Here is a 26,346-nt window from a genome sequence, read left to right on the forward strand (position 1 = left end):
ACAAGCTTGATACCTTCTTAGCATTGAGATCTATGACAGAAGTGGAGGCAATAAAATATGCCATGCTACATTTAGAGGGAGCTGCACATGATTAGTGGTACCATGGAATGGTTATCCTTTAGCATAACCAAGTGACTTCATATGAGGACTTCGTGGATAGGTTGGTAGAGAGGTTTGATAAGAATGATTCAAAAGTCTACTTCAAGGAGTTGGCACAGTTGAGACAGATAGGCAGATTGGAGTATTTCATTAGTGATTTTTAGAGGCTATTCGTTATGGTACCAGATATATCAGATAGGAGATTGGTTGTTTTGTTCACTTAGGGATTATCTGAACCATTGAAGGGTTGGGTAAAAGCCTTTGATCCATTCAATTTGCAAGAAGCGATTAAGAAGGTTAGAAGTATGAAACAAGCAACCTCAGTAAATAAATTTCGGTCAAAGGGTGCATCCTCTAGCAAAGACAAACCATTCTTCAAGAAACCTAAGAGGAATGAAACAAAGGCTGAAAATAAAGATAAAACATGTGCTCCTTTGGATAGAGAGACATTGAACGATTTAAGGAAGAAAAAACTTTGTTTTTATTGTAAAGAACCCTATGACATGAACCATGATTGTCCTTTGAGGCTAAAGGGGAAAGCAAACAGGGGTATGTGAGCTTATTATGAGGATTCTGATTCTGAAAATTCAAACCAACAATCGGAAAATGAGGAATCAATTGAAGAAAAGGAAGGTACAAATGATATAGGTGATGAGAAGACTGAGGGTAGACTTAAGGGGGCTTGTCTCACTAGTGTATAACAAGAGGGATCATTCAAGATGAGAGGGGTATTGGCTGGTCAGAAAATTATTACTTTGGTTGATACAGGTGCTACTCACAATTTTATTAATTCTAGATTGATTGAGAGGCATGGGATATAGACAGAGCAATTTGAGGGTCTGAGAGTGAGGGTAGCTGATGGCTACATCCTCAAATGTGATAGGAAGATTACATGTCTGCCCCTAAAGATCAACAACTTTGATTTCAAAGCAGATTTTTATGTTCTTAATATGGGTGATACAGATTTAGTTCTTGGCATGACTTGGTTACATGAAATAGGGGAGTTTACTCTCAATTTGAGAGATATGGAGATGAGGTTTCAGTTAGAAGGGAAGACCCATATACTTAAGGCCATTCATGATAGTGGGTTTAGGATGATGTCTTGTAGACGCATGGAGTGCTTGTTGAGACATGACCGGGTTGAGTGGGCAGCCCGTTGCACTTTAATGCCATCACAGGGGCAACAAAAATCAGAATATCACCTAGACATATAGGAATTGAGAATTAAGCACTACAAAGTTTTCAGTGAAATACCACTAGGTAGACCTCCAAATAGAGGTATTGAGCATATTATTGAGTTAGAGGAGGGTCCTAAACCCATCATGATCACACCCTACAGGCATCCAAAGAGATTGAGAAAACCATCAAGGAATTGCTTGCTATGGGGCACATTAGACCAAGTAAGTCTCCTTTCGCTTCTTCTGTGGTTTTGGTGAAGAAGGATGGTACTTTTAGGATGTGCATAGATTACAGGGTCTTGAACAAGAAGACTATAAAAAATAGGTATCCCATCCCACAGATTGATGAGTTATTAGATGAGCTACATGGAGCATGTTTCTTCTCCAAAATTGATTTGAGATGAGGCTACCATCAGATCCAAGTCAGAGAGCAGGATATAGAGAAGACAACATTCAGGTGTCATTGTGGCCATTTTGAGTTTGTAGTTATGCCATTTGGGCTAACTAATGCTCCAGTTACTTTTCAGTCCACCATGAACAGGGTTTTTTAGCATCAATTGAGGAAATTTGTGTTAGTCTTCTTTGATGACATTTTGGCGTATAGTAGGACATGGGATGAGCATGCATGACACTTAGACAATGTGTTGAGCATTCTGAGTAGAGAGTCTTTGTATGCAAAAGAATCAAAGTGTGATTTGGGATTATCAGAGTTATTATATCTAGGTCACATTATTAGTGCTTAGGGAGTACGCATGGATCCTAAAAAGATTTGTGCTATTATTGAGTGGCCTGCTCCAGTAAACTTGACACAGTTGAGAGGATTTTTGGGATTGTGTGGGTTTTACAGGAGGTTTGTTAGTGGATATTCCAGGCTTGTAGCACCCTTGACGAACTTGATGAGAAAGGCGGCTTTCTTATGGACTCTTGAGGCATAGGAGTGTTATGATAAATTCAAGGAGTTGATGACTTCTTGTCCAGTGCTAGCATTGCCAGATTTTAGCAAACCTTTTGAACTACATTGTGATGCATCTGGCGAAGGTGATGGATCGGTGCTTATGCAGGACAAACACTCGATTGCTTATGAGAGTAGGAAGCTCAGGGGCCCTGAGAGGAGCTTCAACATTTATGATAAGGAAATGTTGGCCATAATGCATGCTTTGGCCAAATTCAGGTAGTATTTAGTGGGTAGCAAATTTAGCATAAAAACCGACCACAATAGCCTAAAACATTTCCTGGGGCAGCAAGATCTTAATGACAGGCAGCAGAAATGGGTAAGTAAATTATAGGCATATGATTTTGATATTACTTATTTCAAGGGGACACAAAATGTAGTAGCAGATGCCTTTTCACGAAGACCCCACTTGAGCTTGATGACCGATATATCAGAGGATTGGAGACATTTGATCCTTGCAAAGTATGCAAAGGATACATGGGCATCGATATTCATAGATGGAATTGATCCAGAATAGTGTGATTTCACCCTTGTGAATGAGATCGTCATTTACAAAGGGTGCATTTATTTGGTGCTAGGGTCAGAGGTGAAGAGGATCGTGTTGAGAGTTTATCATGATTCATTTATGGCAGGACATCCAGATTTTTACTAAACCTACTAGCAAATTCATGAGCGTTTTTTCTTGGAAAGGGCTGAAAGATGAGGTGTTGCAATATGTTAGAGTGTCTTACTTGCCAATAGAATAAACATGAGCACTCTTACCCGGACGACTTACTTAAGCCACTTTTGATTCTTGACAGGAAGTGGGAGTGTTTGTCCATGGACTTCATCACAGGACTGCCGAGAGCCCAGGGTAGAGACTGTATATATATTGTTGTTGATCGACTTACAAAGTTTGTCCACTTCTTCCCAATCAACACTACATACACTGCTACACAAGTGGCAGATTTATTCTTTAGAGAGGTATTTAGGTTGCATGGTTTACCTCAGAGCATTGTCAGCAACAGAGATAGTAGGTTTATGAGTCACTTCTGGCAGGAGTTGTTCAGATTGTGTGGGACGGAGCTCACTCTAAGTACTAGCTACCACCCCTAGACAAATAGTCAGACAGAGATAGTGAACACATGGGTGGAGGGATACCTCAAGAATTACATACCAGGGCAACAAAACGCTTGGGTTGAGTGGATATATCTATGTGAATATTGTTATAATTCCACTTATCACATGTCTATCTAGATGTCACCATTCATGGCATTATATGGATATGAGGCACCCAATTTCATGGATTTGTTACTATCAGATAGTAGAGTGCCCAGTGCTAGAGACTTATTATAGGAGAGCTGGGACACTGTGAAGGTTCTTAAGGATAATATCGCTAAGGCACAGAATCAACGGACGCTGTATGCTGATCAGAAGAGAACTGAGTGGACTTTTGAGGTAGGTGATATGGTATATTTGATGCTGCAACTTTATCGCCAGTCCACTCTCAAGAAGAGTGGTGCCGAAAAACTTAAGCCACATTATTATGGGCCTTTTAGGGTGATCAAGAGAGTTGGAGAGGTGGCTTACGAGTTGGATTTGTCGCCAGAGAGCAGAGTCCATAATGTTTTTCATGTGTCATGTCTCAAAAAGGCATTAGAACACCGAATTGTTCCTTCTATAGTGCTTCCACCCTTGGACGATGAGGGAAAATTGGTTTTAGTACGAGAGGCTATCATTGAGTTTAGGGAGAGGAATTTGAGGAGACATACTATCAGGGAGTACTTGGTGAAGTGGAAGGACCTGCTAGTAGAGGATGCCACTTGGGAGAGTGAAGAAATTTTGCAGCATCTAGAGTTGAGATGGCTTGGGGACAAGCAATTTCAAGAGGGGCAGATTGTAATGTCCCCATCTTTTTAGCATCTCAGTGGAGTTCTTAGCCTTTACATTCTCTGAAGGCTAAGTGGAGAAATTGATTAAATTAATTTCTGATAAAGTGATTAAATAAATTAAAGTTAAAAGGTACTTTGTATTTAATTAATTTAATTAAAAGTGACTAAAGTTAAATAAATAAATTAAAAGAATCTTCTAGAAGGAATTTAATATTATTTTATTTCTTCTAGAAGGAGGTCCATCTATTGGAGGAAAAGAATAAATAGGGAGAGAAGCTTCATTGTTGAGCATCGAATGTGTTGCCATCTACTCTTTCAGATAACTTGTGGAGCCAAGGGTTTTTGCAGTTGCTGCATTGATCGTTGGGAATGAACACTCCCATTGATTTGCATAACTGAGGTGGTGAAATATCTTCCGAAGGGTTGCGATTGTTGGAGAAGACAAATCAGTCTTTTCATTGTGTCAAATTTGTAGCCTAGGGCCAAATTTGTGGAGTAATGAATAAATTGGATATTGCTACAGTAACTTTGCTACAGTACTGCTGCTACAGCACCGCTGCTACAACAACTTTGCTACAGTACCACTGGTACAGTGATGCTGCTACAGTGTTGTCGCCATTGTGATTTGCTAAAGGGAAATTCATATTTTTGGAGCAATTCTAGGTTTTTATCTACTACATTTTGCATTGTTTGAGAGTAGATATTTAGGGCATTGGTAGGGTTTGTAAAATTTGTTGTAATCTGATTTATATCAGAGTTTTATATCAGAATTTGTTGCCCTAATCTCTTATTGGTGTAGATGCATATTTTCCTATTTGTAATTAGTGTTATACAAAAACAATTGCATCTTCATTGTTAGATATTTGGTGTGTTCTTTGCAATCATATTTATTGATGTTTGGCATTTAGAAAGCAATCAAAATTTAGATATGCAATATATCTCTTGCTTGCAAAGTGTTTGACGAAATGTCAAACAAGTGAATTAGAGAAGACTGTGTTTAACGAAGTTATAAACTGTTGGGGTTATTACACTATCAATACCAAGTCCCTCAAAAGTGAAGCCAAACATCACCATAGGCTTCGAGAAAGCTTAATAACTCCACAATATAGACCCTCAAATCCCATTGTTAGCTCACAAGGGTCGTGATGATGAACTGACCAAGCCAACTGCACGAACTTGCTAAAAATGGGGACATTACAAATTGTCCTGTTCTTTCTTTTAGTTACACCATTTTATTGAGGATTATAAGGGACTCAAAACTCCCTCTTAATCCCAGCTTCAGCAAAAGTAATGAAAAATACCATAAACATATTCTCCTCCATTATTAGACCTTAGTATCTTAATCTTCTTGTTAGATAAACTTTGAACAAGTGCTTTAAATTCTTTAAAGCGGGACACCACTTCATCAGATATTTTAGACTTAAGAAAGTAAGTTCAATACTTAAAAATTTAAATCATCAATGAAGGTAACATAATACCAAAAACTAGTAAAAGAAGCAATTGGTATAGGACCACATAAATTAGAATGAATTAACTCTACAATTTATTTTTGTCTACTTTTGCTACTATGAAAAGTGCTCTTAATGTTCTTATCTAAAGCACGTTCTTTGTAGACTCCATGGTTTTGGCTCAACTTCGAAAGACCAACTACAACCTTCTCCATAGAAGATAAGGTTCTGGAATTCAGATGTCCAAATCTTTTGTGCTGAAGTTCACTTGAACCTGATGTATCATGAGTTAAAAGTTTTAATAGGACAAGCTGAAAGCTTGTAAAGACTATCATGATGAACCCCAATCTCATGAGCTCATTAATTGTTGGAGTTCTTCCATGCAAGAAATTTTCCATCAACAAAGGCAACATGATGATGCTTGTCTTCTAATGCTGATATAGAAATCAAATTCCTCTTAATGCTAGGTACAAATAGTAATGTCACTCAAGTGAAGAGGAATTCCGGAATCTAATTGGAAATAAGTAGAACCATCACCAATAATGACTTGAGGATGAGAATCCTTTTTGTTCAAGTTGAAAAGGTGCTCTCGGTAACCAATGATATGACGAGATGCTCCACTATTAATCAGCCATGTATCACTATTTGCAAAGACATTGCTAGAGAGTGCAAAAATAAATAGAAATCCTTCAGAGTTTTCACTTGACTTTCTTTGAGAAGAAGAGCTTTGAACATTTGCAGCAACTACTTGAGGCGTTGGCCTTGAAGTACAATCTCTATCAAAGCGTCCAAATTTGTCGCATCTAAAGCATTGGATCTTAGAAAAGTCCCTCTTCTTCTCCTTGGGTCAAGAGTTGACTCAATGTTCTTGATGGAGCCTTAATTTAAAAAACAAATTAGAGCTACCATTTTCTATTACCCATCTCTAATATAGTAATGTTTGAAGATCATATGCCATTCATACAAATTCAGAATCCTATTTTTTGCAAGAATTGTGCTAGGTTGGATGTTATTAACCTTGTATAATTTCAAAGTTTCCATTTGGCAATCAGAAAGTGTAATGGCAATAATTAGGGTAAGCTGAAAAGGAGGAGAACAACAAAAGAATACCAATCAGAAAATATTTTCTGGAAACTATATTCCACCTCCACAGCAATGAATATTATTGACTTATGATTCCTAGTTAGTGGCTTTAGGACAATTATATTCTGGGATTTATATACTGCAAACAACATATATCAAAGGACCACCTTCCGTGTACGGTCAAAATCATGGAACAGTTGCTCAAGAAGTTATTTGGGACACGAATAATACATTTATTGAAGATAGGAGGATGCAATTTGATTCTATGCAGCAGCACCAATTCGAGTTCTCACACAGAATGCTAGTAGTAATGGATCATTTGTGAGAGCCACGTTCAGAGTTCCCAGGATTTTTTCAATGTTTATATCAAAATCAGAATATGTAATCGAGCCACATACCTGTAGAGTGACTACATGAATTTCTTTTGTTAGGAGTGGTGGAAATTTTTGTTAGCATCTTCCTTAATGGCCTATGAGCGATGATTTCACTACCTAATTATTATATAATTGTCCAACCACTTTTGTGTTCAACACAGATGTTAAAGGAGCTATTCCAGAGATCACGATGAATTCTAATAATCCAGTATGAGTTCATGTTTTGTTCAGAGACTTGCATCTAACGAATATTTATGTTTGCCGTAGGTATCTATATGATGCATTCCGAATGAAAGGAACCTCTGCTTGAAGGTCTTGAGTGATTTTGCGAGCCCTCTAGAATGTTTTCCTCATCTGTCATAAGGATCGATTGATACAGGGACACGCACAGGATGAACCACTAGAAGCCATGGTGTCTCGGGTGAGGAGAGTGAATGATACGTACCTTATTAGATGTTACAACCTCATGCAAAGGATGGAAGGATTGAAGTCAAGCATTTTGGATTGAACAGATACATACCAATCATTGTCGTTGGGAGATTCTGATGTTACGCTTTGAAGGATAGCCAGATAACGGTGTATGGATAAGTCATTTCTCTCGTGGCAAGGCAAAATTATAAAAACAAGCCAATTTGTTTTTTCCCAATATGAAAGGCATCATGTATCATAATTGAGAAATCAAAAGATTTGTGACTACCTTCAATGCCAATAATCTTCAGATTAATGAGGAAAAACATACACGATGAAAGATGTGTACGACAAAGGTCAAATGCCGCTGAAAGTTTACAGTAAAAATGCTATTGGGAATTTCATTTTTAACAATATACAGTTGAATCAACCAGTTAAGGATAAAGACACATTAGAACATTTAGATATCATTTATTTTTCATGAATAGTTTATATTAGTTATTTGTTATGAAGAGGTGCGGTGCTTGGAAAAACTACTGACACTCTTCAGTCTCTATAAATATATGACATGTAAAATCAAACAGACCATCGTTCGTTATTTCCAAAAACTCTGCATTCCTGAAGCTAAGATGATTTTTAAATTCTTCCTTGAAGAAGATTGAAGTTTGAACCAAGTTATTGGATATTGAATTATTAGGCATACATTTCGATATTGTGTGAGATAAAATTGTGTTGAGTGGAGCATTAGCATGTGAGTGTCTTCAATATGATTTTTCCTATACTATAATCAGTAAGATTTTTATTTTCTTTAGAGTTAAATTGCTACATAGTTCGTCCTTTGTGATCATCTTTATTTTCTATTAATAATCTGTTATTAGGATAAGCGAATCAAATTGTTTGTTGCTATTTAAATCCGACAAATACAAATATTGTGAAATATTGTTATTGTTTTCTTTATTTGTATCTATTTTGTCCATATAAGGGTTAAAACATCATAGACTAGTTTAAATACACATAAAAACGAAATAATTTGATGCATCCTGATAATTGAATTGTTTATAGATTTAATATACATAATATCATAGAGTTGTATGTGAAAGCATATAGTTTTAACTTTTGACACTATCGCCCTTTTAAATTTCAGCACTGATCATTAACTCGCTCATGTTTCTCAATGTATATATTGGCAATATTCTTTACTTTTTCTTTTAAGGGTTTGATATCCATTTGTTTTAGTAATTCACTTTTAATCTTATTTCAGCATTCGCAAGTTTATTAAAGTAGTTGTATTTCGAAGACTAATTCTCACTATTATCAATCTAGAAGTTTCCTTAACCTCTTGCCACTTCGGGAAACTGTCTTTGCATTGAATCTATCTGCTATAAATGTCTTGGATCCAAGTTTGTTGTCCAGGATTAGATGCACCGGCCTTGGTTTTGCAGAGCCAAAAGCGCAGAGGATCTAGATCGAATTGATTGATCCTGTCAAGTTGGCCACAATCAATTAGATATCCCAGCATCGAGCATGCAAGGTTCGTAGGATTCTAATCTGCGGTTTTGGGAATCAACAGTTCTTATCTCTGAATCTTTTGAAATTTCCTTTCTTCCCCTTTTCTTTTGAAGTGTGGGCATCAAGTATGTGATCATCTTAATGATGATTTTTACATCCATTTCCTCTAGCTTCAAGTTTACATTCTTCTTGAATGCAATCAACTCTCAACCTGTTAAATTTAGGAGATCATCTCTCTTACTAACACCTTGAATGAATGATTCCCAAGAATGGGGAAGTCTATTCATGGCAAGCAACCAAGTCTTTATCTGCAAAAGATTCTACAATTCCACTAACCTAATCCTTCAATTCTGTAATCTTCATAAAATATGAAAATACTGATTCTCCTCTAGCCATTTTAACATGTAGAAGCTGATGCCTTAGGGCTAGAGCTCTACTGGTGTTGTTGAATTCATAGAGGTCTTTTAGAATTTGAAACATCTCTCTAGCTGAACTCCAACTTTGAGATTATGGGAACAAGATGATCCTTAACCGAATCAATTAGAATCTTCTAAGCCATGATTTGTTCGTTTTCCATTGAATTTTCTCATCATTATGAGAAGGTTCCGCATGATCAAAATTTACATAATCAAGAAGGTCATTCTCTTCAAGTGCAATTAGAATCCTAAACTTCTGTGAAGAAAAGTTTGAAGATACATCTAATCTATCTTCAATTTTCAAACCATTCACCATTGTCACTAGCTGCAAACAACCAACTGAAAGTAGAGAAACTAATGACAAGTATAACTTAATTCTTCTGGTTCTGGATCAATTTCTCAGACCCGCTTTTTAGGAACCAAAAATACAAATTATCAATACTAAAGAAATGCAAATAGATAAACAATCAAAAGATAACCGAAATTATCCTGGGAAAACCCTCCTAAATGAGGCAAACAACCTAGCCCATAGAAAGATAGTGTAATGCCTTGTCCGAAGATCCTTGGAACACAAGGATCAAACATGCACTAAATAATTCTTTTCTTAAGATAAGAAGATAACAACATAAAGTAACCAAGTGCAAGAATGAAAACATCTAAACAAGGTAAAAAAATAGGGAACATAGCTAAACTCACATGTTCACTTACACCAGCGGAAGTCTTACAAACACTTCCAAAGATCCCCAAGCACCAAATGAAACTCAAAATCAAAGATCACACAAATTATGAGAATATCCGAAAGAGATGTTCTTTTTAAGCCCAAGGTAAAAGTTCTTAGCATGGCTAAACATACAAGTCCATTTCCAACCAGCCATAACATAATCAAGAATTATAAGTAGAGACCCTCAAATGGTCATGCAAAAGACGAGGGCTCAAGGTTATAACCACTCATTTACTGGACCCCATGTTGAAAGACAAACGTTGAGTCCTGAATTTGGCTAAATTGGAAATCCTGAAGCCTTGAAATCTGACTAGGTTTGAATTCTTGAAGTCCTGAGATTTTCTAGAATCTTTATCTTAACTCAGATATGTTTGGAACCTATTTCATGTGAATCATCGCATATATATAAAATATATCTTAAGTATAAGGAAGAAGAAGAAGAGTAAAGGAAGAATGATATATTTTATATATAGGAAGCAAGAACCCCCAAATGGGTACCCAAATCTCCTTCCAGAGCACATTGAACTAGTCAGAAAGTGCTCGCTGTTTGCCCGAGCCGGTTTTCCCATAGACCTTGTGTGATACTTTACCAGTATCATACGATATTCTTCACTACTATAGTGTGATACTTTACTAGTATCGCACAATGGTGAACAAATATTGCCATGGTTTAGAACATAATGCCAATTAGCCACCTAAGAGGCAAAGTAGGGTTAGAACCTCCACACTGGGGAGTACCGGAACCAACAAGCTCGAGGAATGATCGCTCCAAAGCATAAAAGAGATCAAAGAACCTTCACATGCTAGAATGAAGAAGCAAAAACATCTATCCATCTAAACCATAGCATCATAACCAAACATGAATGTAAGCAAAATCACAGTAAAAAGGAATAAAAAACCATAACATATTCTCTCTAAATATGATATAACTAACTCAATACAACCGTGCTCATTTCCTCCCTACCATAATGACATCATGAGACCTCAAGGGCCCTAACCATACCCCCAAGAATGAATCTCAATTTGCCAACAAGATCGTTGGAGTGTCTCATAAGATCTTACTTACCAATCATCCATCCAATAACATCACATGAAATAAGAAAACATCTAACATGCTAATCTACCAATAGCATTACTAATCCAAAGAGTGGTAAGAAGTCTCAACTAAGCAATATGATACAACATCATAATAAAGAAATGCATCAAGTAACGTACTAATCATCATCTAAACATAATATCGATGCATCCAAGATAAGACATAAATCACAAGAGAACATACTTCGGATACTCCGAAGTACCAAGTGAATATCCAATTCTGACCTCAAATTAGAAGTAGATCATCTTTGTACACTAGTTCCCAACAGTGGTATAGGTAGCTATGCCTCCCAACCACGTGGTAGCCATAGGTCCACACCCGCCGTGCTCATGGAGATAATGACTCGACCACAATGACATAAGACAATCACCCGTGGCTAATACACACGCCAATCAAGAACATGATACCAACATTTATATGATCATGAAGACAATGCAGTACATTAGGTCACTAGTCAGACCCACTAAGGATAACTATGTAGGGACTCAAGCAGAGTGTCACTACTTCCCATCAGGTAGCACAAGTACTTTGAGCCTTCGATCAACTCCCTCAGGAGGCCAAACTCGGAATGTATCTTCGATCAACTCCCTTGGGAAGCCAGATACAGTGCCTTCAATCAACTCCCTTAGGTGTCATCGGTAATTATTGTGTAGCCGATGAGATGTATGTCGTCAATAAATACTATGTAGCCAACGGGCCCTTCGGAAAGGTTCTTGTTATGTAGCCGACGACCCTTAAGGAAGGTTCTTAAGAAAGTATATATACACCCTCTAGGATCATTGTAATCATCATCATAAGCATAATGTAATGTCTTTGACATATGCAAATAATAAAAGGAGTACTGCTGTTCTGATCTATTGTCTGTATGCATTAATTCATTTACCCCATACGGTAAACATCAGAGGCCAGACACACACACACCTTCGATCAATTCCCTCGGAAGGCCAGGTGTCCCATACTCTTTTATCTTTCATTAATTTTATTTTTCCATAAGTTATTTTTGGTTATCACTTGTTAAAACCTCTTCGTGTTACCTTGTTGGCCACTTTTGGGCCAAGGTACACAAGAGAAGCCACTCCGTCGCCTACCGTACATACCCATGGTCATCACATGATGAATGCTAGCAGGCAATGCAAGTTCCCAACCCAACCCCCAAATGAACAATCTCTCAATCGGCCTATATCCGGGAGTTTGGGTCTCGCAAGATCCTGTCATACAGACACGCATATGCTCTTGTGTGGGCGCAACATCTTCACGAATGAAATCACATAATACCAATGCAAGGATTGGATATGAGAAATGCAACAAATGATACAAGTACAACAATATTCAACTTGTCTATATCCAGGAGTACAAATTTGACATGAATCCCAATGAGGCAACAACACACCCAAACATCATGAATTCACTTGACTGGCCTAAATTTGTAAGTATGGATTCGACATGAATCCCAATGATGCGAAGGAAAACTATGATCGGAATGGAAACCTAATAAACATTCCAAATCCACGACCAAGACAAATGCCAAGAAATACACAAGAAAACTGAGTGGCATGCAAAACAAGGCAACACGACAATTGCTCAAAAATCAACGTTGACGAAAATCGAAAAAAATTAAACCCATTGGTCTAAATCCATCCAACATCACCTTTTTCAAATAAAATCATGGATCTAGACACTTCATAGAAATCCAACAGCATAACAACAGGGAATTGTTACATCCCAAATTTTGACCTAATTTAAAATATAGCCGTTGAGGTTCACATGAAGTCAGTTGGCAGTTTAATTTGTTATAATTTTGCAAAATGGTAAGATGGTTAGTCATTATAATTTCAAGTAAAGATAACAAGCTAGTTGATCATTTATCATGAATTTATGGAATTGAGAAGATGGTTAACCATTATGATTCTTTATGATTAAATAATGTATAATTTAATCACGGAGAATTTTCTTGCAGAAAACACGTTGAAGGGGTGGAAGCATTGTCAGAAAAGAATTAGGCACAGGAGCATCATTATCACTAGGCAGATGGGTTGAGAACCTAGTGACTTGAAATAGGATACATCTGTGGGACTCGCATGAGCTATTTAAATAAATAATTTGAGAAACATAAATAATTGAGTTAAAATATAAAATGTACCTTAAAGGATTTAATATGATCTTTCACCTTATTATTATAATAGATATGTTTATATACGTGCATATAAATATAAAAATGATATGGCACCATTTTATTATAATAATTTAATAAAGTGATGTTACCCTGTTAATATATTTACATGCACATAAATAAATATAAGATTATAATAATATTCAAAATATAATAACATTTGAATTATAATATTTGAATTATAATCTTCCAGCTCTATTCTTTCCATTTAAATATCTTCAATTTAAAATTCTTGCTTTTAACCGATTAACACTTGGCATGAAAATCAATTTAATATTTAGCAATTCAAATTGTATTATAATCTTTCCAACTTCTCTTCCAACCTTTTTATTTTCTTTTCCCTCTCTTTTTCCAATTGATTTAATACTTGGAATTCGAATGGGTGAATAATCTTTTTGTAACCGGTGGGAGCCAAGAAGTCACGGTTTGTTCCTTTATATGGAAGCCAAGAGAAGTGTCAGACACATTACCTCCATAGTTCCAGATTCCTTCTGCAGTTTTATTTCCATATTTCTTTAGCCAACTTCATAGCAATATATAGTGATTTACCCCTGCAAATATCGATTAATAACTTGAACAAATAGAGCGATATATATTCCTTGTCGTGCGAGTAATTGCGGCTGAGATTCACAACTGAGAGCACTGAAGGTGACGTCTTAAGTAGTTGAAGAGATCGAACAGAGTTCAATATCATCAAAACAATTCTAAATCATTAACAGGTCATGGGATTACCATGCCATTATGTTTATTTATTTCTATAGCAGCCGGTTAGGTTCAGGACTATCTTTCTTACCCATGATTACGTTATAAGCTTGCTGAATAATCCATGATATGATTAATGAATCTTCTTCTTACTTAATAGTTTCGCGATTCATCATAAAAGAGTCGAATAGTATCTCTTATGGGAGAGTTTTCCAATGCAATAAACCTAAAATAAAAAGTACAATAACATCAAATTTCATAGCAACAATTCTTAGCATTTATCATGATGATATCTTGTTTGAATTTACAGATTGACCTTCTTTAAATTTAACCTTGTTCATGGCAAGTGAAAGCCAAGTAACCATGGTATGGATCCATAAATTATTATGCCAATAGATATTAGAATCAATTCTGGAATTTTTAAAGAACATAATCATGTAATCACAGATTGTGAAATGTTGGATGCATATAATCTTCTTGTATAATTGACAGAGCCAATTGCTCTGAGATTTGAACACCTAAGATTCACCGGTTGTATAGCTATGGAAAAGGGTGAAGAGGTGAGATGGAGTCTGTAATGACTTAGAAAATAAAAGTCAGCTATGATACATTTAATCTAGAATAATATCATTTAACAACTCATGCATGGTCATGTTATTGTAATCTCCTACTGTCAAGTTGAGTGGTATAGATACCAGGATTGCTTGGTAGATGACAGATGTTCCAAGTCCAATTCCAGGTAGGGAGGGCCTTTCTCATTAGAGATTGTGTAGGGAATAAAGTTATCGTCCAAGGTTGCATGGTTAAACCCCTGACAATTTTTCACCTCTCCCCAAATTGTCGGACGTACAACAAACAAAGATAAACTATGCATTCAATTGTTTTCAGAAACAGGTAGTTTTACTTTTATGAAGTATATGCAAGAAGAGGGTAAGATTAATTGAGTTTTCTTATTATTATAGTTATTTTACATTTAGATGTGAGAGAGATTTATCTAATGGATTGTTATATCAATCTTTCATTTGTATGAATAATAAATATGAGCATATCTTCTAATCTTATGTTATTGCCACAATTAAGCAATTGGAAGGAAAAGAAATGATGTAGTGGTATTTGAAGCCTGAATTGAATCAGTGGTATTTGAAGCCCTAAGTGATAAAATGGTACCTGAAGCCTTAAATGATACAGTGGTATTAGGAGCTCTAAATGATCCAGTGGTAATTGATGCCCTAATTAATACAGTCGTATGTGATGCCCTAATTTTATATAGTGGTATTTAATGGTAATCGTCTTTTAATTTCGATGTAGCAGTATTGGATGGTAGTTGTTATTTGATATTGTTATAGTGGTATTTGCGAACTAATCTGGATGATTGCAGAAGCATTCTTACAATGATTTATCGGTTCAAATTCCATAGTATGTGGTTTTTAATTTCTACAATAAAATCATTGATGGCATTTTAAGTTCTTAGTTAAGAAATTTTATTTAACTAATTTTAACGGTAAATCTCATTCACATGAACATGACTGATATAATTGTTTTCCTATGGAAATGAAGTAATCACTGTATTCTATGAGTATGTTAGTTGTTAATTAAGACCCGGGAAATTTGGTTGTTATAGAAACTCCCAAACCCACATGTTGAAAACCTAAAATACTCACACCCGTCCAACTGAGTGATGGAATTGCATAAAAATGAAGGGGAATGCTAGTTCTCCGCTCCCTAACGTTTAGCAACAAGAAACATAAGCTAAAACAGAGCAAAACTATAAAAACAATAAGACTCTACCTCGCAGCCAAAAGGGTTAAAACAAGAAATGATGCCATAAAATAACAGACCTGGCAAATGTGCGAAAATGTGCGGCATAACAAGATCTCCCCACTACGAATCCAACGAGACCAACCTTGCGACGATTTGCCAAGCCAATCTCACCCAATGAGCAAAAGAAGAAAATGCCGTGAAGAGGGTTTTGGCATTTTCTCTCCAAACATGTAATAACAAAGTGAGAAAGTGAACAATAAATCTCATTTTTGCCAATATAAGCACTTTTCCAAAGTGACTTATAAATTAGGTTATTAAAATGACTTAATAACCAACAGGCTCCTTAACTCAAATAAATTAGGCAATTCCAATTGGTTGGAATTCAAGTACGACAAATTAGCCGGTAAATTAAAATAAATTAAATCAAATAATTAAAATTCCCCTTAAGCTATTAAATCACAATTATTAAAATAACTTCCATGACCACTATGGATTCCTAAATGCATAGACACACTTATGGGTCAAATCACATGATGCATAATGAATCTGGATTTACTAATTAACAGGAGGGTTAAAGTAATAATAAAGATACATCGCCCATACAGGGATGACATTGGCTCATCATGAAAAGTCTGATTAATAACTCCATGTGCCATTGCCGGGGATATAAGTCCTGCACAATAAACAACCCAATCAAGTGTAGATGTACAATAATAATATAGCTGAAGCAACAATGTGCGAAATTGCGTAAATAATCATTTAATTTATTTCATTAAAATAATCTATTTAAATCATTCATTTGCACTATATTAAAAGTTTACTGCGAGAACGATGTAAATATCCGTAGCATAAGCACACCACAATAAATCCAACAATATCCATCAATAATCATGAACCATAATCTGTTAATTTTGTAACTTCGATCTCATACTGATCTAATTGTATAGATCGTACAATTCTATTAAAGCATGAAGTTCCTTTATAGGGATTGGCCTTTTAATTTTATCTAACCTAATCAGTGTCTAATTGCGGAAGATATTATAATATGTTTATGCATAGTGTGTGTTAGTATCTTTACTAAATAATATATTTCCTTTAAGAACACCGATCTTGGAAAATATATTTATTAGGTTATATTGGCCGACTTGGGAGGAGACATGTCCTTTCTAAGGACATTTCTCTTGAGTGCAATATATTGATGAGGTAATGATGAGGTTAGAGGACACACGAAAAGATTCAATTAAGTTTGCTCCTCCATTTTAGAATAGTAATTATACTATTGATTAAACTTAATATACAGGTCTGTACATTGAAAACCATCTTCAGCACTATAAAGCTATTATCTTAGTCTGATTTATAGCAGAATTTGCAGAAACTATACATGGTATCAGAGCTTTGGTAGTTGAACCTAGGCTTTGCAAATTAAACAATCAGACCTTAAATATCTAGCAACATTCTTCTATCTTCAATGGCGAACACAATTAGACCCGAGGACAAGTTTGATGGGGAAAAACATTTTGTTGCTTGGAAATTCAGAATTATGATGATTCTTGAAGACAATGATGTGAAATAGTTTGTTGATAAAGCATCCAAGCAACCTGATGTTGAACCTAATAAAACTATGTAGAATAAAGGAAACAGGAAAACCATGTAGATCATATTAGGGAGTGAAAAATGAAATAGTATCTATGCTAATGAAACATCAAAATACATTTCATATGATGAATGCATTATTAAATGCATGAGGTTAAGAATGCGACTAGAACCCTTGCACTAAAAAAACAACTAAATCATATACAGATAAAGAAGGGAGAATCTATGAACTCTTACTTTCTAAGGGTGGCTAGTCTAAGAGACGATTTTGCAAGTATAGGGACCATAATTGAAGACAAAGAAATAACACTTATGGATATAGATGGGTTACCAGATTCTTGGGAAACATTCTGACAAGGAGTAAGTGCTAGAGACAATCTTCCAAACTTTAATAGACTTAAAGGAATTTGCCTGCAAGAAGAATCTAGGAAACTTAAGAAAGGAGGAAAATTGAAAATTGAAGATGAAGAACCTCATGTTCTCAACTCAAATTCCTATAAAGGTAAGAAGAAGCACTTGAAGAAGAAGAAGGGAAATCAGAGAAATGACAAACGTAACAAAGATTTATCCAAAATAAAATGCTTTAAATGTGAAAAATTTGGACACTATAGATCTAATTGCCCTGAGAATATGTTGGTAAACAGATTTGTTCTTTTGATTATGACCCTTTAATACCCAAGTTTGGAACAATATCTGGTTACAAACAGCTGAAAAGCCACTTACGGATAAACAGGGTTTTCTTTGAATTGATAGGTACAGCTCCCTATGCAAGATCTTCAGTGAATTATGTTTTCTTCCTAAACTAATTGGGTTTATGTTCTTGACTTGAGAATAGGAGAGGTATAACCAAGCTAGACCTAAATAAAATCTAACTCAAGCGAATAGACATTTCTGAGTACCAAAACAGGTTTATGCATTCACACATCTTATGAATTTATAAAGTTTATCCAAATAATAACTAATACTGAACTAAGCTAATTTGAATTTGAATTGTGACTAATAAACTAGAAATGCCTATCATCATTTCCTCTTTGAATGAACAATAACAATGCCTTTATTTTCACTTTATCCTTTAAGTCAACGTGCGTCTAGGTTTAGGAAAATCTCAAAAAGGCTGCGAAAATGGAAAAGGGACCCACTTGCTTTTCTCTCTCACAAATGCCTTTATCGGAAAACTGACTTCATGGGTCGAAAGCCCAATGTGATTCTGAGCACTATAATGAATCCCGAGTGACTCCCAAGGCGGAATACTGTAATGTAGGGATGATCTATCCATAAAGAAACTCATTTCCTTCTTGCTTTAGCCTGTAAACCTCATTTGTTGATCTTTGTGGAAATTCGCCTTCACGGGTCAAAAATCAGCCGAGGAGAAGGCAATGTTGGATTCTCTGTAAACTTCATTTTCTTTATGTGCAAATTATGACAAGCCATGAACAAGTTCACCTTCGGAAATAACTTTGTGAAAATCATTATAAAACATAAGAATCTCCATCGAATTAGGTTCTAGACTACCCACAAACTCATGACAACAAAGAAAACCCACCCGGTTATGTAATGCGGGAGAAGGGAAAGGTGGAAAACCCGATGGAGAAACTTTTCACCTGATAAGAAAGAACTAGACTCGGACAGATCTAGACCAGACTAAGACACAAGATCTTTTCCACTTTGCAAAATGGGGACAGGATGAAAAGTGGGGCAACAACTGGCTCTGATTGGGGACTTGGGTAGAACATACCCAAGCAAGGAACTCAAAATCTCTAGTTTCGTAAAGAAGATAAAAGGTGGCAACACAACAAAACACAAGTGAGGCAAAGAACAGGAAAACAAAAGCAAGGGAAAAAGACTAACTAAGAACACAAAAGAAGCTAAACCTAACTATAATACAATATGGAGGTTACCTGTTCTCAATTTGTAACCTGATAAAGCTTCAGATCTTGACCATTATAAGTTAGGGGTAGTACTTCGCCATCTTCATATGCCAACTTGAAAGAATTATTTTCAAATGCTTGATGAATTCTGAATGGGCCTTTCCACAAGGTGTCAAACTTCTTATGCATACCTTTTGGAGCACTTATTTTATCCCAGAGTAACACGCTGTCTCCTACCAAGAATTTTCGTGGTCTTGCTTTTTTATTGAATAGATCCTTAACTCGCATTTGATGCTGTGTGATGTGATCTACAATTTCCTCTCTTTCCTCTTCAAGTTTTGCTCAGGTACAAAATCCTCTTCTCTAGACCATCTTTATAAGTATCATCTTCAATCACTGTTCTAAGTTTATTTGTGGCTAATTCTAGAGGTAAGGGGAGATTAGCCTCCTTACCATAAACCAATTCAAAAGGAGATATGCCATATTGCCCTTTTAGGTGTCACTCTATCTGCCCAGGGTGCTTCATGAATCTTTTTGTGCCAAGTCTTCTGATTATCTGAAACCAATTTCTTAACAATATTCATCAGATTCTTGTTACTAGACTCGACCATTTCTTTGAGGGAAATAATTAGATGAATGGCTGACAGTGATCCCATATTCGAAACAGAAATCGATAATTTCGATTGGAAAAAAAGAAGCTGCATTGTCCATCACTAAATTAATGGGAACATCGAACCTGACCAGTATGTTTTCCTTTATGAATTCGCATACCACCTCTGAAGTAGTTTTCTTGGTAGCTTTAGCTTCTACCCACTTAGTGAAGTAGTCAGTTGCTATTATGACATACTGGTGATCGGCACTGGATGTTGGACTAATCAGACCAATAAAGTCGAGACCCCATTGTTGAAAAGGTCCTTCAATGATGACAGGTCTAAATGGCAGAGCAGCTAGATGAGGGCGTCCAGAAAACATTTTGCATTTCTCGCATCTTGCTATCCAAGCATAGGCATCTTTAAACATCCCAAGCCAGTAATAACACTGCCTCAATATTTTAAAAGCCGTGACTGAAGTACTAGATTCTGGTGAAGTTACCATCGGTGATAATTCCTCTCATTCAATCAAAGGAATTGGGAATTGCACCTTGAAACTGAAGTCAGGTATTTCTCTACATCTTAAAAGAGTACTCTATGTATTAGAAATAAAGAAGAATTTAATTTCTGTTACAACACTTGAAGATGATGGACATAATGTTGCATTCATGGATGGTAAAGTAATGACCTGGACTAAAAACTCGTTATTCAAGAAATCAAAGTTGATTGGTCAAAGAAAGGAATTCTTGTATAAATTAAATACGAAACCTAGTCAACCTATTTAAGCCTTAATTCATGAAGCTGCTGATATAAACGAAATATGACACAAAAGGTTAGGACATCTAAATTTCAAAACCTTATTGACTATGGAGAAGATGGTTACTAGTTTATCTAAGTTGAATAAAGATCATTCGAGCATATGCAAAGGATGCGTTCTGGGTAAGAACACCAAAAGTTCATTTCATGATGGCACTAGAAAAACTAACAATGTTTTGGAATTAGTCCACTCAGATTTATGTGGACCTATGTCTGTTCCTTCTCTTGGAGGATTCTGGTACGATATATTTTTTATAGATGACTTCTCTAGGAAAACTTGGATTTACTTCTTAAAATGTAAAGAATCAGAAGAAATCCATAAGAGATTTAAAGAATTCAAAACCTTAACTAAAAACTTATCAGGCCACAAAATTAAAACTCGTAGGACTGATAATGGAGGGGAATATACTTCATATTTGTTTAAAGAGTTTTGTAAAGAAGCAGGAATTAAGAGGGAGTATACTATTCTTTATAACCCACAACAAAATGGGGTAGCAGAAAGGAAGAGTAGAACAATTATAGAAGCATCAAGAGTATGATATTTGATCAAAATTTAGAATATTTTCTTTGGGCAGAAACCTCTTGTACTATTGTCTATATTCACAACAGAAGTCCTCACTCTCACCTTAGAGAAAAAACTCCGAAAGAAGTCTTTACTAAGGTTAAACCTAATATAAGTCATCTTAGGATATTTGGGTGCCTAGTATATATACATGTTCCAAAAGAAAAGAGAACTAAGTTAGAACCCTTCGGGAGGAAAGGTATTTTTGTCGGGTATAGTGAAACATCTAAAGCATATAGGATTTTCATACTTGGTCAGATAAACATTGAACTTATCCCTTACCTAGTTCTGAAGAAAATCATGAAGCTAAGTTTCAATGGGAGAACATTGAAGAAATTGAAGATGAAATTTAAAATCTTAATCTTGAGGAAACTCAAATCCAAAGAAAAGACCACTTTGGGCCATTAAGACTGTAAAGGAACCACAAGATTTTTCTGCACCATCTGGAACCTTTAGAGAAAGCAAAAGACCGAAAAGATTTTCTAGTTATATAGTAATAAACATGCAGCTTGGAAGGATGCTATGATAGAACACTACCAAGCCATTATTAAGAATGATGGGAAATTGTTCCAAGGCCTGAAGGAAAATCTGTTGTTTCTTCTAAATGGATATTTAAAATCAAGCATGCTACTGACCGTAGCATTGAAAAATATAAACCCAGATTCATAGCTAGGGGATTCTCTCAGAAAGAGGGAATTGATTATGAAGAAACTTTTGCTGTAGTTGCTAAATACACCTATGTAAGAGCAGTTCTAGCTATTGCAGCATTGAAGGGATGGAAAGTACATCAGATGGATGTAAAAACAACATTTCTGAATGGAAAGATTACAGAAGAGGTATATTTGGAACAACCTAAAGGATTTGAAACTCATAACCCTAAAGTCTTTGTTTGCAGGCTCAAGAAAGCTATTTATGGGCTTAAACAAGCTTCAAGGGCATGTTATGAAAGAATTGATAAGCATCTCTCCAATTTAGGATTCTCCAAGAATGAAGTTGATCCAAATCTCTATTATTAAAAAGATAAAGATGATATGATAATTTTGATACTATATGTTGATGATTTACTAATTACAGGTGATGATCATCTTATAGATCAATGCAAGAAAGATCTAATCAGAGAATTTGAAATGAAAGATTTAGGACTCCATTACTTCCTAGGACTCGAAGTATGGTAGAATTCTAACAGCGTCAAACTTATTCGAGAAAAGTATACATTAGACATCTTGAAGAGATTTGGAATGTGGAACTGCAGGCCTATGTCTTCTCCAATGGAGACTAATCTACATAAACTTAAGGAAGTAGCAACAGAATCATCCTCCATAGATTCTACTCTTTACAGACAAATGATTGGGTCTCTTATGTACTTGGTAAATACAAGACCTAATATTTGCTATGTTGTTAATGCTTTAAGTTAGTTTATGTGTGAGCCAAAGGAGATTCACCTAGTTGCAGTCAAACACATCATGAGATACTTACAAGGCACTCTTAACCTTGGGTTCAAGTATGAGAAAGTTGACTTGGACGTACATGGGTACACAGACTCAGATTGGGCTGGAAGTGTTGCTGATAGGAAAAGCACTTCAGGATGTTGTTTCAGTTTAGGCTCAGCGATGATATCTTGGATATGCAGAAAGAAGACATTAGTAGCACAAAGTTCCACAGAAGCTGAATACATTGTCGCGACAATGGCCTCTCGGGAGACAGTTTAGCTCAGAAAGTTACTTGTGGAATTATTTGGTCAACCTATGAATCCTACTATTATTCATTGTGATAATTAGAGTTCCATCAAGCTTTCTATGAATCCAGTTTTTCATGACAGGTCCAAGCATATTGAAATTCTTTACCATTATGCAAGAGATATGGTAGATAGGGACACTGTAAAATTAGAATACATTTGCACTGTAGATCAAACAACAGATATTCTTACCAAACCTCTCTCTCAAGTGAAGATAGAGCACTTCAAGAAAAGACTTGGTATGGTTGAATTGTAATACATTTGTATTCTTTAATTACTGATAATTTTTAATTAAAATTATTATTATCAGGCTATTGATTGTTATGGGCTTCACCATTTGTATTCATTATCTAAGAGGTGACGATCTCTAAGATAATGAACACTTGTATAAAAGACATTATGAGAGATGACGATCTCTTAAATAATGTGTTGAACGGTGGAGATATTTTGTCAGATCTAGTTGAGTTCAAGATCATATTGTGATGTAGACATTTCTATGCCTATGAGTCACAACTTGGATAAAGGAAGAATTTAATGATTCTTTGGAGTTTATTGCATGCAATATTGTTATCACAAGTGATTAGTCATATCATAGGCATAGTAATATGACATAGTATCATGTGTTCAATGATACCACATGCTTAGAAGATTCAGATAGATATAGAGTATCAATCTATGCGTATTCATCTTAATTGATGATGCTAGATATGTTCTCTCAGTATGATTATCAAGTTAAGAGGGAGTGTTAATTTAGTAACTCTGATCTCATATTGATCAGATTGTACAGATCGTATAGTTCTATTGAAGCATGAAGTTCCTTTATAGGGATTGGCCTCTTAATTTTATCTAACCTAATTGGCGTCTAATTGTGGAAGATATTATAATGTGTTTATTCATAGTGTTTGTTAGTATCTTTACTAACTAATATATTTCCTTTAAGAATGCCGATCTTGGAAAAGATATTTATTAGGTTATATTGGCCAACTTGGGAGGAGACATGTGCCTCTTGAGTGCAATATATAGATGAGGTAAGGATGAGATTAGAGGCCACAAAAAAAAGATACAATTAAGTCTGCTCCTCTACATTGCTGCCTTGTATGCTTTATTTCAGAGATAAGAACATTTCAGAATAGTAATTATCCTATTGATTAAACTTCATATACAGATTGTACATTGAAGACCATCTTCAGCACTATAAAGGTATTATCTCAGTCTGATTTATAGCAGAATTTGCAGAAACTTTACGTAATCAATCAGGAAAAATCATAAACAACCAGCTAAAGCAACAATATTCCAAGGTCACCGGGAGACGGGGAGACTTTGAGGTCTCCGGTACTGGTACTGGTACTGGTACGGCAATTTTTCAAATAGGAGACGGGGGTACTTGGAGACGGCAAATTTTTTTTTTTTTTTTTTTTTTTTAAAATAAATTTTTAATAGTTTAAACTTAAAAGAGTCTAATACTAAAAGTAAATACAAAATTTCAAATTTTCAAAATAGTAATACCGTAAGACTAAAAGACTAAAGTAAATAATAAATTAATAATACTAGTGTTGTCACATTAAAAATTAAAATAGATTCATAGAGTCAAACTATCAAAGATTATAATAATAATAAGCGGTCAGATACAGAAGCACATTACTGAAATAGATTTTAAAACCTGACAAATTGGCATTGCTACAAAAAATTTGTGAAAATTATTGAATTATTCAACATCGATGCATGCATAAAGACACACTTAGGATTTCTATTTTCTAACTAAGAGTTAGGATTGCTTAGTTTAAGAGGGAGTAAATCATTTTGTAATAGTGTTTTTTTTCCAGTTACACAGATTCAACTAACAAATATTCCCATATTGGTACTAGGATATTGCCAACAGCAGATAAACAGGTACGAATAACAAATACGACTTATACATCAAATTGAAACATGATATCCTCTTGAAAAAACAGAAATATGGGACCAAATACATTCATGTTAACATACATAAAACCTCTAGTCTATCACTGTTATCGTTGAGTCTTTATCAGCAAATAGATGCTTGGTTTTCATGAGGAATAATACTATTATCAAGCATTTGCATATCAGATTTCTGTAACATACGTAATACTATCTTCTAATGCACTAACAACAGTTTTTGCACCCTAATTCCTCAGCCGCAAAAATTTATGTGATTTGGGATCTTTACTACAATCCTGCACAGCTTCCAATATGTTGTCTTAGACTTGTATCGTGTTCCAGTAGGTGACGTACATCACCAAGCAGTTGTTACGAAATTCATATAGTACCTTAGATTTTTGCATTAAAAACATTTAAATGAGGGCTAAAATATATAAAATTATTTAATATTATATTTTACATTTATATTTTATCAGGAGACTTCGGGGAGACTTCACTTTTTGGATTAGGAGACGGGGAGACTTCAGGAGACTTCGTCATGAAGTCTCCAACCTTTTTTGAGGTCTCCGGAGACGCGAAAAGTCTCCGAGACGCGTCTCGGTCTCCGAGACGCCACTTTTAGGGGGGAGACGGGTCTCCTGGTAACCATGCAATATTCAAATCACCCCAAGGGCGTAGACCACTCATGGGGCCTAACCATGATCACATAAGAAGCAAGATCATCAAGGTAGCATCCATCAGGATGACTTCCAGAAATCAAACGGGAGAGGCACCACAGATAGCTCCTTTATTAGAGTTGCAAGATCAATTACAAAAATCTCTCCCCCTTCTAATGACGTCAATCACTTAAAGATTACTCAGGTATCTTAGAAATGCTAATTCTGCTGCAATACATATAACATAGAAGGATTCACTATGCTGAAGATCACCTACGATGCCCGAAACAATCATGATACAGAAAATAGAGCTGTAACAAGCTCAAGATAATAAACACATAAAAGTCCCTGCAGTAAGAATGATGAGACAAAAGAAAGGACAAGAACTGCTCCCACACAGAATATCAATCCCAAACATCTCTACCTCACATGATATACACATAATGCTGATGCTAAACATCCACATGGAATGAATGAATACAATATTGTTTTCACCTCTGGAAAATGACTCTTCACATACACTCTACGGTCGCACAAGATACCACATATTATGCAATGACAATGTTCGTTACAAAAGCGAATGGACTCATCAATTATTGAAGCGATGTTAATGATAATACAAAATAGAGAAAAATATAAGCCCATGGAGAGAGAGCTGGATAAATACGAAACCACCAATATTAAACAAAATGAATGCTGCAACAGTGCCAAGTAGACACAGTGTCATGTAGACATGATGCTGCATATACACCATATAACTGCAAGAGGATTAGACAACACAAATCTTCGATGGGAAAGAAAGACTCTGCCATAAAAACAAAACTGAAGAACCGCAGAAG

At 35.6% G+C, this 26,346-nt stretch overlaps 1 protein-coding gene across 13 annotated transcripts in view; it reads left to right on the forward strand.

Annotated features, from left to right (window-relative positions):
- Window positions 1–26,346, forward strand: part of LOC149539442 (lipid phosphate phosphatase 2-like) — a 100,281-nt gene that overhangs the window by 16,554 nt on the left and 57,381 nt on the right. The gene's annotated exons all lie outside the window — the stretch shown is intronic.

The sequence above is a fragment of the Cupressus sempervirens genome, chromosome 9 (assembly GCF_028749045.1).
Source record: "Cupressus sempervirens isolate cs-2001-9-10 chromosome 9, ASM2874904v1, whole genome shotgun sequence".
Lineage (NCBI taxonomy): Eukaryota > Viridiplantae > Streptophyta > Pinopsida > Cupressales > Cupressaceae > Cupressus > Cupressus sempervirens.